This window comes from Triticum urartu, chromosome 6A, assembly GCF_056163025.1.
Source record: "Triticum urartu cultivar PI428250 chromosome 6A, HENAU_Tu73, whole genome shotgun sequence".
Taxonomy (NCBI): domain Eukaryota; kingdom Viridiplantae; phylum Streptophyta; class Magnoliopsida; order Poales; family Poaceae; genus Triticum; species Triticum urartu.
Window position 1 is genome coordinate 308,372,606 of NC_141878.1, and position 15,612 is coordinate 308,388,217.

The following is a 15,612-nucleotide window of genomic DNA, read 5'->3' on the forward strand; positions in this document are numbered from 1 at the left end:
CGCGTTCTCATAACGCTTCTGCTTACGGTCTACGAGGGTACGTGGACGATACTCTTCCCTCTCGTTGCTATGCATCACCATGATCTTGCATGTGCGTTGGAATTTTTTTGAAATTACTACGTTCCCCAACAGTCGCATCCGAGGCAGGTTTATGCGTAGATGTTATATGCACGAGTAGAACACAAGTGAGTTATGGGCGATACATGTCATACAGCTTACCAGCATGTCATACTTTGGTTCGGCGGTATTGTTGGATGAATCGTCCCGGACCGACATTATGCGTACGCTTACGCGAGACTGTTTCTACCAACGTGCTTCGCACACAGGAGGCTAGCGGGTGACAGTTTCTCCAACTTTAGTTTAACCGAGTGTGACTACGCCAGGTCCTTGTTGAAGGTTAAAACAACACTAACTTGACGAAATATCGTTGTGGTTTTGATGCGTAGGTAAGAAGGGTTCTTGCTCAGCCCGTAGCAGCCACGTAAAACTTGCAACAACAAAGTAGAGGACGTCTAACTTGTTTCTGCAGGGCATGTTGTGATGTGATATGGTCAAGACATGATGCTAAATTTTATTGTATGAGATGATCATGTTTTGTAACAAAGTTATCGGCAGCTGGCAGGAGCCATATGGTTGTCGCTTTATTGTATGAAATTCAATCGCCATGTAATTGCTTTACTTTATCACCAAGCGATAGCGATAGTCGTGGAGGCAATAATTGGCGTGACGACAACGATGCTTCGATGGAGATCAAGGTGTCAAGCCGGTGACGATGGTGATCATGACGGTGCTTTGGAGATGGAGATCACAGGCACAAGATGATGATGGCCATATCATATCACTTATATTGATTGCATGTGATGTTTATCCTTTATGCATCTTATTCTGCTTGTTTAACGGTAGCATTACAAGATGATCTCTCACTAAATTTCAAGGTACGAGTGTTCTCCCTGAGTATGCACCGTTGCCAAAGTTCGTCGTGACGAGACATCACATGATGATCGGGTGTGATAAGCTCTACGTTCATATACAACGGGTGCAAGCCAGTTTTTGCACACGCAGAAATACTCGGGTCAAACTTGATGAGCCTAGCATATGCAAATATGGCCTCGGAACATTGAGACCGAAAGGTCGAGCGTGAATCATATAGTAGATATGATCAACATAGTGATATTCACCATTGAAAACTACTCCATCTCATGTGATGATCGGACATGGTTTAGTTGATATGGATTACGTGATCACTTAGATGATTAGAGGGATGTCTATCTAAGTGGGAGTTCTATGATTAATTGAACTTTAGTTTATCACAAACTTAGTACTTGATGGTATTTTGCTTGTCTATGTTGTTGTAGATAGATGGCCCGTGCTGTTGTTCCTTTAAGTTTTAATGCGTTCCTTGAGAAAGCAAAGTTGAAAGATGATGGTAGCAATTACACGGACTGGATCCGTAACTTGAGGATTATCCACATTGCTGCATAGAAGAATTACGTCCTGGAAGCACCGCTGGGTGCCAAACCCGCTGCAGGAGTAATGCCAGATGTTATGAACGTCTGGCAGAGCAAAGCTGATGACTACTCGATAGTTCAGTGTGCCATGCTTTACGACTTAGAACCGAGACTTCAACGACGTTTTGAACGTCATGGAGCATATGAGATGTTCTAGGAGTTGAATTTAATATTTCAAGAAAATGCCCGGATTGAGAGATATAAAGTCTCCAATAAGTTCTATAGCTGCAATATGGAGGAGAATAGTTCTGTCAGTGAACATATACTCAGAATGTCTGGGTACCATAACCACTTGACTCAACTGGGAGTTAATCTTCCTGTTGATAGTGTCATTGACAGAGTTCTTCAATCACCGCCACCAAGCAACAACAGGTTCGTGATGAACTATAATATGCAAGGGATGGATAAGACGATTCCCAAGCTCTTCGCAATGCTAAAAACTGCGGAGGTAGAAATCAAGAAGGAGCATCCAGTGTTGATGGTCAACAAGACCACCAGTTTCAAGAAAAAGGGTAAAGGGAAGAAGAAAGGGAACTTCAAGAAGAACGGCAAAATAGTTGCTGCTCAAGAGAAGAAACCCAAGTCTGGACCTAAGCCTGAGACTGAGTGCTTCTACTGCAAAGGGACTGGTCACTGGAAGCGGAAGTGCCCCAAGTATTTGGCGGATAAGAAGGATGGCAAGGTGAACAAAGGTATATGTGATATACATGTTATTGATGTGTACCTTACTAAAGCTCGTAGTAGCACCTGGGTATTTGATACTGGTTCTGTTGCTAATATTTGCAACTCAAAACAGGGACTACGGATTAAGCGAAGATTGGCTAAGGACGTGTTGACGATGCACGTGGGAAATGGTTCCAAAGTCGACGTGATCGCCGTCGGCACACTACCTCTACATCTACCTTCGGGATTAGTTTTAGACCTGAATAATTGTTATTTGGTGCCAGCGTTGAGCATGAACATTATATCTGGATCTTGTTTGATGCGAGACGGTTATTCTTTTAAATCGGAGAATAATGGTTGTTCTATTTATATGAGTAATATCTTTTATGATCATGCACCCTTGAAGAGTGGTTTATTTTTAATGAATCTCGATAGTAGCGATACACATATTAATAATGTTGAAGACAAAAGATGCAGAGTTGATAATGATAGTGCAACTTATTTGTGGCACTGCCGTTTAGGTCATATTGGTAAGCGCATGAAGAAACTCCATTCTGATGGACTTTTGGAACCACTTGATTATGAATCACTTGGTACTTGCGAACCATGCCTCATGGGCAAGATGACTAAAACGCCGTTCTCCGGAACTATGGAGCGAGCAACAGATTTGCTGGAAATCATACATACCGATGTATGTGGTCCAATGAATATTGAGGCTCGCGACGGGTATCGTTATTTTCTCACCTTCACAGATGATTTGAGAAGATATGGGTATATCTACTTGATGAAACATAAGTCTGAAACATTTGAAAAGTTCAACGAATTTCAGAGTTAAGTGGAAAATCATCGTAACAAGAAAATAAAGTTTCTACGATCTGACCGTGGAGGAGAATATTTGAGTTACGAGTTTGGTCTTCATTTGAAACAATGCAGAATAGTTTCGCAACTCACGCCACCCGGAATACCACATCGTAATGGTGTGTCCGAACGTCGTAATCGTACTTTACTAGATATGGTGCGATCTATGATGTCTCTTACTGATTTACCGCTATCGTTTTGGGGTTACGTTTTAGAGACAGCTGCATTCACGTTAAATAGGGCACCATCTAAATCCATTGAGATGACACCTTATGAACTATGGTTTGGCAAGAAACCAAAGTTGTCATTTCTTAAAGTTTGGGGTTGCGATGCTTATGTGAAAAAGCTTCAACCTGATAAGCTCGAACCCAAATCGGAGAAATGTGTCTTCATAGGTGTAACACCCCGGATGTAACTTTCCCAATTTGTACTCCAACTCTTGCCGTTTCCGGCGTTAAGTTATTTTATTTTCTCGGGTTAGGGTTTTTGTCTCCGTGTGTTGTTATCGTTGCCATGCATCTCATATCATGTCATCATGTGCATTGCATTTGCATACGTGTTCGTCTCATGCATTCGAGCATCTTCCCCGTTGTCCGTTTTGCATTCCGGCGCTTCGTTCTCCTCCGGTGGTCATTTCTACCTTTCTTTCGTGTGTGGGGATTATACATTTATGGATTGGACCGAGACTTGCCAAGAGGCCTTGGTTTACTACCGGTAGACCGCCTGTCAAGTTTCGTATCATTTGGACTTCGTTTGATACTCCAACGGTTAACCGAGGGACCGAAAAGGCCTCGTGTGTGTTGCAGCCCAACACCCCTCCAATTTGGCCCAAAACCCACCTAAGCCTTCTCCATCATCTAGAGCGTTCGATCACGCTTGCGTGGCCGAAAACCGCACCTCATTTGGACTCTCCTAACTCCCTTTATGCCTATAAATAGGTCCTCCTCGAAAAATCCGGATCCCCCTCATCCAAAACCCTAAAAATCGTCTCCGCGCCGGCCGGACACGTCCGTCCGGGCCGGACGCTTCCGCCGCCACCAACCAGCCGCCGCCACGTGGCCCGGGCGAGCCCCACATCACCGCCGCCGCCCGAGGCCCGCCCGAGCCCGCGGGATGCCCTTCCTGCCCCACGCTGCCGCAGTCCGCCGCCCGCGCCCGCGCCGTTTCTTCTCCCGCGCCGGCGCCGCGCTTCGCCGCCCTCCGCCTCCAAGCTCCTCGCCGGCCGGACCCGACCACCGCACGCCTCCGCGCCAACCTCGCCGCGGTCGCGCACCCCGAGGCTCCCTGCCTCGTCGGCGCACCGGCCCGACCCTGGATCCGGTCGGATCCGACCTCCCCGGCTGCCCCCGCGTCAACTCCGGCGATCCCCGATGTTTTCTGACGAACAGGAGCTCAACCCCGGTGATCCTTGTAATCCGCGCGTGAACAGTGCCAGATCCAGATCTGAGATTTCGGTTGACTTTTGTTCCTAACCCTAGTTCATGTGCTCATCTTCATCATGTCGTATCTCCGCATCCGTAACTCCGTTTTTGGCATATAGCATATCAAAATGTTCACCTCAGAGAGTACATCATTTCATTCCATTGCATCATTTTCATTTGAGTTCATCTTGATGCCCAAAATGCTGTTAGAAGAGGGCTACTTGGGATAATTGTCAGATCTGCTACTCCATTTAGATATTTGTCATTTTTTCCATGATTAATGTGTGCATGATATGCCCCTGAGATCTTCATATGTTTTGTTAAGGGTTTTGTGATCTTTCCAGAGGTGCAACCCATGTATTTTTGTGATGTGTGTGGTGACTAGCACAAGCTTGCCAAGTGAGGCACTTGGTAATTCTGTTTTCAGGGACTTAGCATTTCCACTAAGTCCTTGAGCTGTTTATCTCATATGGCCATATGTTCATGTTGTTTCCTAGTGATCCATACCTCTTTTGAGGATGATCAGTAAGGATGTTTTGTTAATCTTGTAGTGATCTATCCATCCATGCCTTTATTTGCAATTATGGAGCACCCTAGCTTGAGTCAATCGAGCTCTACTTTTGCTACTTTGTGAATCTGGACAGATTGTCAACTTGTTTGCGATTTTGCCGATGATGTTGTAGTTGATCCGTGCATGCTATGCTATTATTCTTGCCTTTTCTAGCTTGCATTTTGTGTGTTCTTGATAGATGTATGCTTGGATTTTCATGACTTGCTCCGTAGTGAGTGCATCGAGCTCGTAAACATGCCTACTTGATATCTGTTTTCAGCATGCTCCAGTTTCCACTAAGTCCAAGAACTGATTATGTTTTTGCCATGTTCATATGCTTGCAATTGTATTTTCTGATCCCTTTTGGCTCAAGGTCACTAAGGTACTTTTGTTAAGCTCTTTGAGTAGCTCCATTCCATGCTTTACTTTGCCATGTTCAAGTCCTGTAGCATGTAGTTTTGATGCTCCGAAGAGTGCTACCTGATCTGAAATTCCAGACAAGTGTTAATTTTACCAAGTCTGAAACCTGTTTGCCATATGCATTTTTTCCATGCTTGTTTGAACCTGTTAATGGATGAATTGGCCGTAGCTCAGTGCTAGACTTTTGTTAAGAATCTTGAATGCATCCCTGCCATGTATTTTGTTATCATGTTTGAGTGCTGTAGCATGTTCATCTCATTGCATTTAGATGGCTACTTGCTATAAATCGCAGACCGGTGTCATATTTGAATTGCTTGCCATTTCCGAACCGTAACTCTGATTCCGGCGATCTTTATATCGTTTTCAAGCGATTTCATCTCATCTTTCCAGTGGCACACTTAGATTTCCAGGTTGAGGCCAGGTTCATGCATCCCTTGTCAAATCTTGCATATGCATCCCGCATCGCATCCCGCATAGCATACCATCTTTGCATCATGTTGTTTGAGTTGCATGTGGTTGATTGTGTCCTTGTTGCTTGTTTGTCTTGTTTGGGTAGAGCCGGGAGACGAGTTCGCTAACGAGGAGCCCGTTGAGTTTGCTTTCGAGGATCCAGTCAACTCTGACAACTGTGCAGGCAAGATGATCATACCCTCGAAATCACTACTATCTTTGCTATGCTAGATTGCTCGCTCTTTTGCTATGCCAAAGCTACGATGCCTACCACTTGCTTTCAAGCCTCCCAAATTGCCATGTCAAAACCTCTAACCCACCATGTCCTAGCAAACCGTTGTTTGGCTATGTTACCGCTTTGCTCAGCCCCTCTTATAGCGTTGCTAGTTGCAGGTGAAGATTGGAGGCCGTTCCTTGTTGGAACATTTATTTACTTGTTGGGATATCATTATATTATCTTGTTATCTTAATGCATCTATATACTTGGTAAAGGGTGGAAGGCTCAGCCTCTCGCCTAGTGTTTTGTTCCACTCTTGCCGCCCTAGTTTCCGTCATATCGGTGTTATGTTCCTGGATTTTGCGTTCCTTAGGCGGTTGGGTTATAATGGGAACCCCTTGATAGTTCGCCTTGATTAAAGCTTTTCCAGCAATGCCCAACCTTGATTTTATCTTTTGCCACCTAGCCTCTTTTTCCCTTGGGTTTCCGGAGCCCGAGGGTCATCTTATTTAAACCCCCCCGGGCCAGTGCTCCTCTGAGTGTTGGTCCACCTGTCAGCTGCCGGTGGCCACCAGGGGCAACTCTGGGCTGGCCTACCCGTACCTAGGACAATCTGAGTGTGCCCTGAGAAAGAGATATGTGCAGCTCCTATCGGGATTTGTCGGCACATTCGGGCGGTGTTGCTGGATTAGTTTTAACCTGTCGAAGTGTCTTGAAGAACCGAGATACCGAGTCTGATCGAAACGTCTTGGGAGAAGGTCTATTCCTTTCTTGACCGTGAGAGCTTGTCATGGGCTAAGTTGGGACTCCCCTGCAGGGATTTGAACTTTCGAAAGCCGTGCCCGCGGTTATGGGCAGATGGGAATTTGTTAATGTCCGGTTGTAGATAACTTGAACCTTAACTTAATTAAAATGAATCAACTGAGTGCGTTACCGTGATGGCCTCTTCTCGGCGGAGTCCGGGAAGTGGACACGGTGTTGGAGTAATGCTTGCGCAGGTTGTCCTCTAGTTTCTCGCTCGCGCTTTGCCTCCGCTTCTCGCTCTCTTTTGCGAATAAGTTAGCCACCATACTTGCTAGTCGCTTGCTGCAGCTCCACATAATTACCTTGCCTTACCTATAAGCTTAAATAGTCTTGATCGCGAGGGTGCGAGATTGCTGAGTCCCTGTGGCTCACAGATTACTATTACACCAGATGCAGGGCCTGATGATTCCGCTCCAGGAGACACGCTTGAGCTCAAGTGGGAGTTCGACGAAGACTCTCAACATTACTATGTTTCTTTTCCTGATGATCAGTAGTGGTGCCCAGTTGGGGGTGATCGGGACCGTGTCGCATGTTGGGTTATCTTTTATTTTGGCGCCGTAGTCGGGCCATGAGTGTTTGGATGATGTAATGTTATTTATGTACCTTGATTGACGTGGCGAGTGTAAGCCAACTATGTTATCTCCCCTTTTATTATCATATTACATGGGATGTTGTGAAGATTGCCTAACTTGCGACATATGCCTTCAATGCGATTATGTCTCTAAGTCGTGCCTCGACACGTGGGAGCTATAGTCGCATCGATGGTGTTACAAGTTGGTAATCAGAGCCTTCCCCGACCTTAGGAGCCCCATTGCTTGATCGTTTTTAGCAGCCGAGTTGTGTCTAGAAAAATGTTTTGAGTCATTTAGGAATTATATATCGGAGAGTTTAGGAATTCTTTTTACTTCCCAGTCTCCTCATCGCTCTGGTAAGGCATCCTGACGTAGAGTTTTGACTCTTCTCTTCTCAAATTTCACTAATTTTTTTTAGGATCACGCGGGTATCTTGGAATCGTTCCGATGGTTTTATGATGAGAACATTGTCTTGGTGCCTCCTGTCAGGGGTTTTTTGGAAGTGTCCCGGGGAGTTGAGCTCTAAGGTGTTGTCATCATAATTTTATCGTTGCAGTTCTGGAATACCTGAGTTTAGTACGCCGACATCGAAAATCTCTTTTATGCAGTTCATTGGTGAGATAACCTCGACGCCACCCAGTACTGGGGCAGGAGTTCGTGAGTATCGCCATAACTTGTATAACGGATGCTTTTCGAAGGTTGAGGTAGATGGTTTTCGAAGTTTTCTCGGTTATGTGTTGAAGGATGGATACAGCTGGATGTAGGATTTGCTAGTTTGGGTGAGATATTATGCTTCCCCTGTATCGCCAACACCTGATTGCATAACCGGGAAGGTTCGGGAGTTTCATAGGTGGGAATTCTACTAGCTCTAGTTCTTCTTCCACGGATATTGGTTTGAGATTGGGATTTCTTACCGATTATTCGTTCTTGATCCATACCTTGTCGATTTATTTCTCTACCTTAATTCTAAGTGGCTTCTCAATTTATGGATATGTGACCATTTCAAGAGGAATGCATTCATTCATTTTGTTCGGATATGAAGACTATATGTTGCAATTTTCATTCCGTTGGATTCAGCTTCAATATTTGTCTATCAATGTGCTAATGGATGTCAACCTCTTCAGGATGGCTCCTCCAACGCGCACGACTCCGAATCTGGATCCGCCACCACCTCCACCTCCTCCGGAGGCATGGAAAGCTGTGATGGCCGCAACCAATGCAAACACACAGCTGATCATGCAAATTCTCCAAGAGCGCAATCAAGGCAACCAAGGGAACCAAGGCAACAATCAGAATCACTTTGCTACACTCAACCAGTTCCTTGCTAACGGGCCAAAGACTTTCAGCAATTGTGTTGAGGCAACCGATGCTGACGATTGGCTTGTGGATCTGTGCAAGCATTTCGAGTGCAGTAATGTCAGGCCTGAGGACTTTGTCAAGTTCGCTTCCTTCCAACTCAAAGATCAAGCTGCAGAATGGTTCCAGAAGTACAAGGACTCCAGAGGTGGACGTGTTATCACTTGGGATGAATTCCGTCAAGATTTCCGAGCTCATCATATTCCTGAGAGCGTGGTTGAAAGCAAGCGTGAGGAATTCTGCAACCTGAAGCAAGGCTCTTTGTCTGTCTATGACTACAACAAGTTGTTTCAGAAGCTCGCCCGCTTTGCTAAGCAGGACGTCCCTGATGAGAAGAGCATGATATACCAGTTCAGGGGTGGTCTCAGAGAAGAAATCCAGCTCGTTCTTGTTCTCTTTGAGCCCTTGAGATACGATGAGTTCTACAACATGGCATTGAAGCAAGAGGCTGCTCAGCTGAGGTGTGATGCTTCCAAGAAGCGAGTCAGAGATGTTACTCCTTCCTCTACTCAAGTGGCCAAGCAGCAGAAGTATTGGCTTCCTCCTCCTCCGTTTCGTCAGCCGTATCAGCAGAAGAGCAAAGGTGGCAGTGGTTCTTCCCACTCACCCAACCCTGGCTTTCAGAACAAGACTTCGTCTCAACCTCCAAGATCGAGTGCTCCGTATCACCGTTCGCTTTCAGAGGTCACGTGCAACAAGTGCCAACAGAAGGGTCACTATGCCAACAAGTGTTTCAACCAGAGGCGTCTTCCTCCTCCTCCTCCTGTCAGATCGGCAAGTACAGCTGTGGTCAAGCATAACCCCAAGCACGCCAAGGTCAACTTGATGAATGCAGCTCAGGCAGAGGACTCGTCAGATGTCATCATGGGTAACCTTCCTGTTAACGATATTCCCGCAAGAGTTCTTTTTGACACTGGTGCATCACATTGTTTCATCTCGAGACCGTTTACTTCTAGGCATGAATTGGTTTCGCAAGTTTTGCCTAGTCCATTAGCAGTTGTCTCTCCCAGTAAGCGCATGCATGCTAACTCCATCGTTCCGGATGTTACTATCACCTTGGGTGACTACAAGTTTCTGGCTTCTCCAACGGTTCTTGGTGACTCGGATATTGATCTTATTCTCAGAATGGATTGGCTTTCTAAGCACAAGGCTCAGCTTGATTGTGCAGCCAGGCAGATTCAATTGACTCATTCGTCTGAGGATGTAATTGTGTTTGCCGCTCGTGATGATACCATCCGTCTATTTTGTCTCAATGAGAAGGGTGAACTGGATGCTATCTCGCAAATTCCAGTCGTTTGTGAATATCAAGACGTCTTTCCAGAAGAGCTTCCAGGAATGCCTCCGCACCGGCCAGTTGAATTCGTTATTGATCTTGAGCCGGGCACGGAACCTGTGTGCAAACGTCCTTACAAGCTCGGACCTGAAGAGTTGAAGGAGCTGAAGAAGCAACTCGATATTTAAGAGAAAATGGGTCTCATCCGGCCTAGTTCTTCTCCATGGGGTTGTGGTGTTCTTTTTGTGAAGAAGAAGGATGGAACGGACCGACTTTGTGTTGATTACCGTCCATTGAACAAGAAGACCATAAAGAACAAATACCCACTTCCCAACATCAACGAGCTGTTCGAACAACTCAAAGGTGCCCAAGTATTCTCCAAGCTTGATCTCCGTATGGGTTATCATCAGATTCGAATCCGTGAACAAGATATTCCCAAGACAGCTTTCAGGACAAGCTATGGTTCATATGAATACACTGTCATGTCTTTTGGCCTTGTCAACGCTCCTCCGACTTTCTCTCGCATGATGAACTTCATCTTCAACGCCTACACCAACGACTTTGTTTTGGTCTATCTCGACGACATACTGGTTTTCTCGAAGAACAAGGAAGATCATGCCAAGCACTTGCGTTTGGTACTCGATAAGCTCAGGGAACATCAGTTCTACGCCAAGTTCTCCAAGTGTGAATTTTGGCTCGATGAGGTTCTTTATCTTGGTCATATCATCTCTGCCAAGGGCATTGCCGTGAACCCTGAGAAGGTGTCTGCAATAGTGAATTGGGAACCTCCTCAGAACGTGAAGCAACTCCGTAGCTTCCTCGGTCTCGCAAGTTATTGCCGAAGATTCGTTGAAAACTTTTCTAAGATCGTGAAGCCTCTCTCTAATCTTCTCCAGAAGCACGTAAAGTACGTTTGGTCTCCGGAGTGTGACATTGCTTTCAACACTTTGAAAGAGAAATTGATCACTGCTCCAGTTCTGACTCCGCCTGATGAATCCAGGCCATACCAGGTCTTTTGTGATGCCTCTCTCCAAGGTCTTGGCGCAGTTTTGATGCAAGAGAAGAAAGTTGTTGCTTATACCTCTCGCCAGTTGAAGCCTAATGAGAAGAACTACCCCACTCATGATCTCGAGTTGGCGGAAGTTGTGCATGCTCTTTTGACTTGGAGACATCTCTTATTGGGAAGAAAAGTGGACATTTTCACTGATCACAAGAGTCTCAAGTACATCTTTACTCAGCCTAATCTCAACCTCAGGCAAACTCGATGGGTCGAAATGATTCAAGAGTATAATCCGAGTATCGAGTATACTCCAGGAAAGGCCAATGTGATTGCTGACGCATTGAGCAGGAAAGCTTACTGCAACAGTCTGATTCTCAAGCCTTATCAACCCGAGCTTTGTGAAGCTTTCCGCAAACTTAATCTGCAAGTTGTTCCTCAAGGTTTCCTCGCCAACCTTCAAGTCTCTCCTACCTTGGAAGACCAGATTCGCCAAGCCCAGCTTCTTGATGCTATGGTGAAAAAGGTGAAGATTGGGATTGCCAAGAGTCAACCCAAGTACAAGTGCTACCGCCTTGACGACAAGGATACTCTCTTCTTTGAGGATCGTATTGTTGTACCCAAAGGTGACCTCCGTAAAGTGATCATGAATGAGGCTCACAATTCTCTCCTCTCCATCCACCCTGGGAGCACGAAGATGTATCAGGACCTCAAGCAGGCTTATTGGTGGACTCGAATGAAGCGCGAGATTGCTCAATTCGTGAATGAATGTGATGTCTGCAGAAGAGTGAAGGCAGAACACCAAAGGCTAGCTGGTCTCCTCCAACCTCTTGCCATTCCAGAATGGAAGTTTGACCACATTGAAATGGACTTCGTGACTGGGTTTCCAAAGTCCAAGCGTGGCAATGATGCTATATTCGTTGTCATCGACAAACTCACCAAAGTGGCTCATTTTCTGCCTATCAAAGAGTCAATCACTGCAGCTCAATTGGCGGAACTCTATACCTCTCGGATTGTCTCTCTGCACGGTATTCCACAAGTGATCTCTTCAGACCATGGCAGCATCTTTACATCCAAGTTTTGGGATTCTTTTCAGAAGGCCATGGGCACGAACATCCGCTTCAGCACAGCTTTCCATCCTCAAACTAGCGGTCAAGTCGAGCGTGTCAACCAGATTCTTGAAGATATGCTCAGGGCTTGTGTGATCTCCTTCGACATGAAGTAGGAGGATTGTCTTCCTTATGCTGAATTCTCCTACAACAACAGTTTTCAAGCAAGTTCGGGCAAGGCCCCATTTGAAATTCTGTATGGCAGGAAGTGCCGTACCCCTCTCAACTGGTCCGAAACCGGTGAACGTTAGCTTTTGGGTAATGACTTAATCACAGAGGCAGAGGAAATGTGCAAAATCATTCGTGATAACCTCAAAGCAGCCCAATCCCGCCAGAAGAGCTACTATGATAGTAAGCACCATGATTTGGCTTTCGAGATCGGAGATCATGTTTACCTCCGCGTCTCTCCTATGAAAGGTACTCGTCGCTTCGGTATCAAAGGGAAGCTTGCCCCAAGATACGTGGGACCTTTCAAGATTGTCAGCAAGAGAGGCGACCTCGCTTATCAACTCGAGCTTCCTTCAAACTTTGCAAATGTTCATGATGTGTTTCATGTCTCTCAGCTTCGAAAGTGCTTCAAGACTCCTGACCGCACCGTCAACTTCGAGGACATTGAGCTCCAAGAAGATCTCTCTTACCGTGAGCACCCAGTTGCTATTCTTGAAGAGACTGAACGCAAGACTCGCAATAAGTGAATCAAATTCCTCAAAGTCAAGTGGTCACACCATTCCGATCGTGAAGCTACCTGGGAACGCGAGGATCACCTCCGTTCTGAGTACCCGGCGTTCTTTCAGTCCTAGATCTCGGGACGAGATCTTTTTGTAGTGGTGGAGTGTTGTAACACCCCGGATGTAACTTTCCCAATTTGTACTCCAACTCTTGCCGTTTCCGGCGTTAAGTTATTTTATTTTCTCGGGTTCGGGTTTTTATCTTCGTGTGTTTTTATCATTGCCATGCATCTCATATCATGTCATCATGTGCATTGCATTTGCATACGTGTTCGTCTCATGCATTCGAGCATTTTCCCCGTTCTCCGTTTTGCATTCCGGCGCTTCGTTCTCCTCCGGTGGTCATTTCTACCTTTCTATCATGTGCGGGGATTATACATTTCCGGATTGGACCGAGACTTGCCAAGCGGCCTTGGTTTACTACCGGTAGACCGCCTGTCAAGTTTCGTATCATTTGGACTTCGTTTGATACTCCAACGGTTAACCGAGGGACCGAAAAGGCCTCGTGTGTATTGCAGCCCAACACCCCTCCAATTTGGCCCAAAACCCACCTAAGCCTTCTCCATCATCTAGAGCGTTCGATCACGATCGCATGGCCGAAAACCGCACCTCATTTGGACTCTCCTAGCTCCCTCTATGCCTATAAATAGGTCCTCCTCGAAAAATCCGGATCCCCCTCATCCAAAACCCTAAAAATCGTCTCCGCGCCGGCCGGACACGTCCGTCCGGGCTGGACGCTTCGCCGCCGCCAACCAGCCGCCGCCGCCGCCCGAGCCACGCCTGAGCCCGCGGGACGCCCTCCCCGGCCCACGCTGCCGCAGTCCGCCGCCCGCGCCCGCGCCGCTTCTTCTCCCGCGCCGGCGCCACGCTTCGCTGCCCTCCACCGCCAAGCTCCTCGCCGGCCGGACCCAACCACCGCACGCCTCCGCGCCGACCTCGCCGCGGTCGCGCACCCCGAGGCTCCCTGTCTCGCCGGCGCACCGGCCCGGCCCTGGATCCGATCGGACCCGACCTCCCCGGCCGCCCCCGCGTCAACTCCGGTGATCCCTGACGTTTTCCGGCGAACAGGAGCTCAAGCCCGGCGATCCTCGTAATCCGCGCGTGAACAGTGCCAGATCCAGATCTGAGATTTCGGTTGACTTTTGTTCCTAACCCTAGTTCATGTGCTCATCTTCATCATGTCGTATCTCCGCATCTGTAACTCCGTTTTTGGCATATAGCATATCAAAATGTTCATCTTAGAGAGTACATCATTTCATTCCATTGCATCATTTTCATTTGAGTTCATCTTGATGCCCGAAGTGCTGTTAGAAGAGGGCTACTTGGGATAATTGTCAGATCTGCTACTCCATTTAGATATTTGTCGTTTTTCCCATGATTAATGTGTGCATGCTATGCTCCTGAGCTCTTCATATGTTTTGTTAAGGGTTTTGTCATCTTTCCAGAGGTGCAACCCATGTATTTTTGTGATGTGTGTGGTGACTAGCACAAGCTTGCCAAGTGAGGCACTTGGTAATTCTGTTTTCAGGGACTTAGCATTTCCACTAAGTCCTTGAGCTGTTTATCTCATATGGCCATATGTTCATGTTGTTTCCTAGTGATCCGTGCCTCTTTTGAGGATGATCAGTAAGGATGTTTTGTTAATCTTGTAGTTCTCTATCCATCCATGCCTTTGTTTGCAATTATGGAGCACCCTAGCTTGAGTTAATCGAGCTCTATTTTTGCTACTTTGTGAATCTGGGCAGATTGTCAACTTGTTTGCGATTTTGCCGATGATGTTGTAGTTGATCCGTGCATGCTATGCTATTGTTCTTGCCATGTATAGCTTGCATTTTGTGTGTTCTTGATATATGTATGCTTGGCTTTTCGTGACTTGCTCCGTAGTGAGTGCATCGAGCTCGTAAACATGCCTACTTGATATCTGTTTTCAGCATGCTCCAGTTTTCACTAAGTCTGAGAACTGATTATGTTTTTGCCATGTTCACATGCTTGCAATTGTATTTTTTGATCCCTTTTGGCTCAAGGTCACTAAGGGACTTTTGTTAAGATATTTGAGTAGCTCCATGCCATGCTATACTTTGCCATGTTCAAGTCCTGTAGCATGTAGTTTTGATGCTCCGAAGAGTGCTACCTGATCTGAAATTCCAGACAAGTGTTAATTTCACCAAGTCTGAAACCTGTTTGCCATATGCATTTTTGCCATGCTTGTTTGAACCTGTTAATGGATGAATTGGCCGTAGCTCAGTGCTAGACTTTTGTTAAGAATCTTGAATGCATCCCTGCCATGTATTTTGTTGTCATGTTTGAGTGCTGTAGCATGTTCATCTCATTGCATTTAGATGGCTACTTGCTATAAATCGCAGATCGGTGTCATATTTGAATTGCTTGCCATTTTCGAACCGTAACTCCGATTCCGGCGATCTTTATATCGTTTTCAAGCGATTTCATCTCATCTTTCCAGTGGCACACTTGGATTTCCAGGTTGAGGCCAGGTTCATGCATCCCTTGTCAAATCTTGCATATGCATCCCGCATCGCATCCCGCATAGCATACCATCTTTGCATCATGTTGTTTGAGTTGCATGTGGTTGATTGTGTCCTTGTTGCTTGTTTGTCTTGTTTGGGTAGAGCCGGGAGACGAGTTCGCTAACGAGGAGCCCGTTGAGTTTGCTTTCGAGGATCCAGTC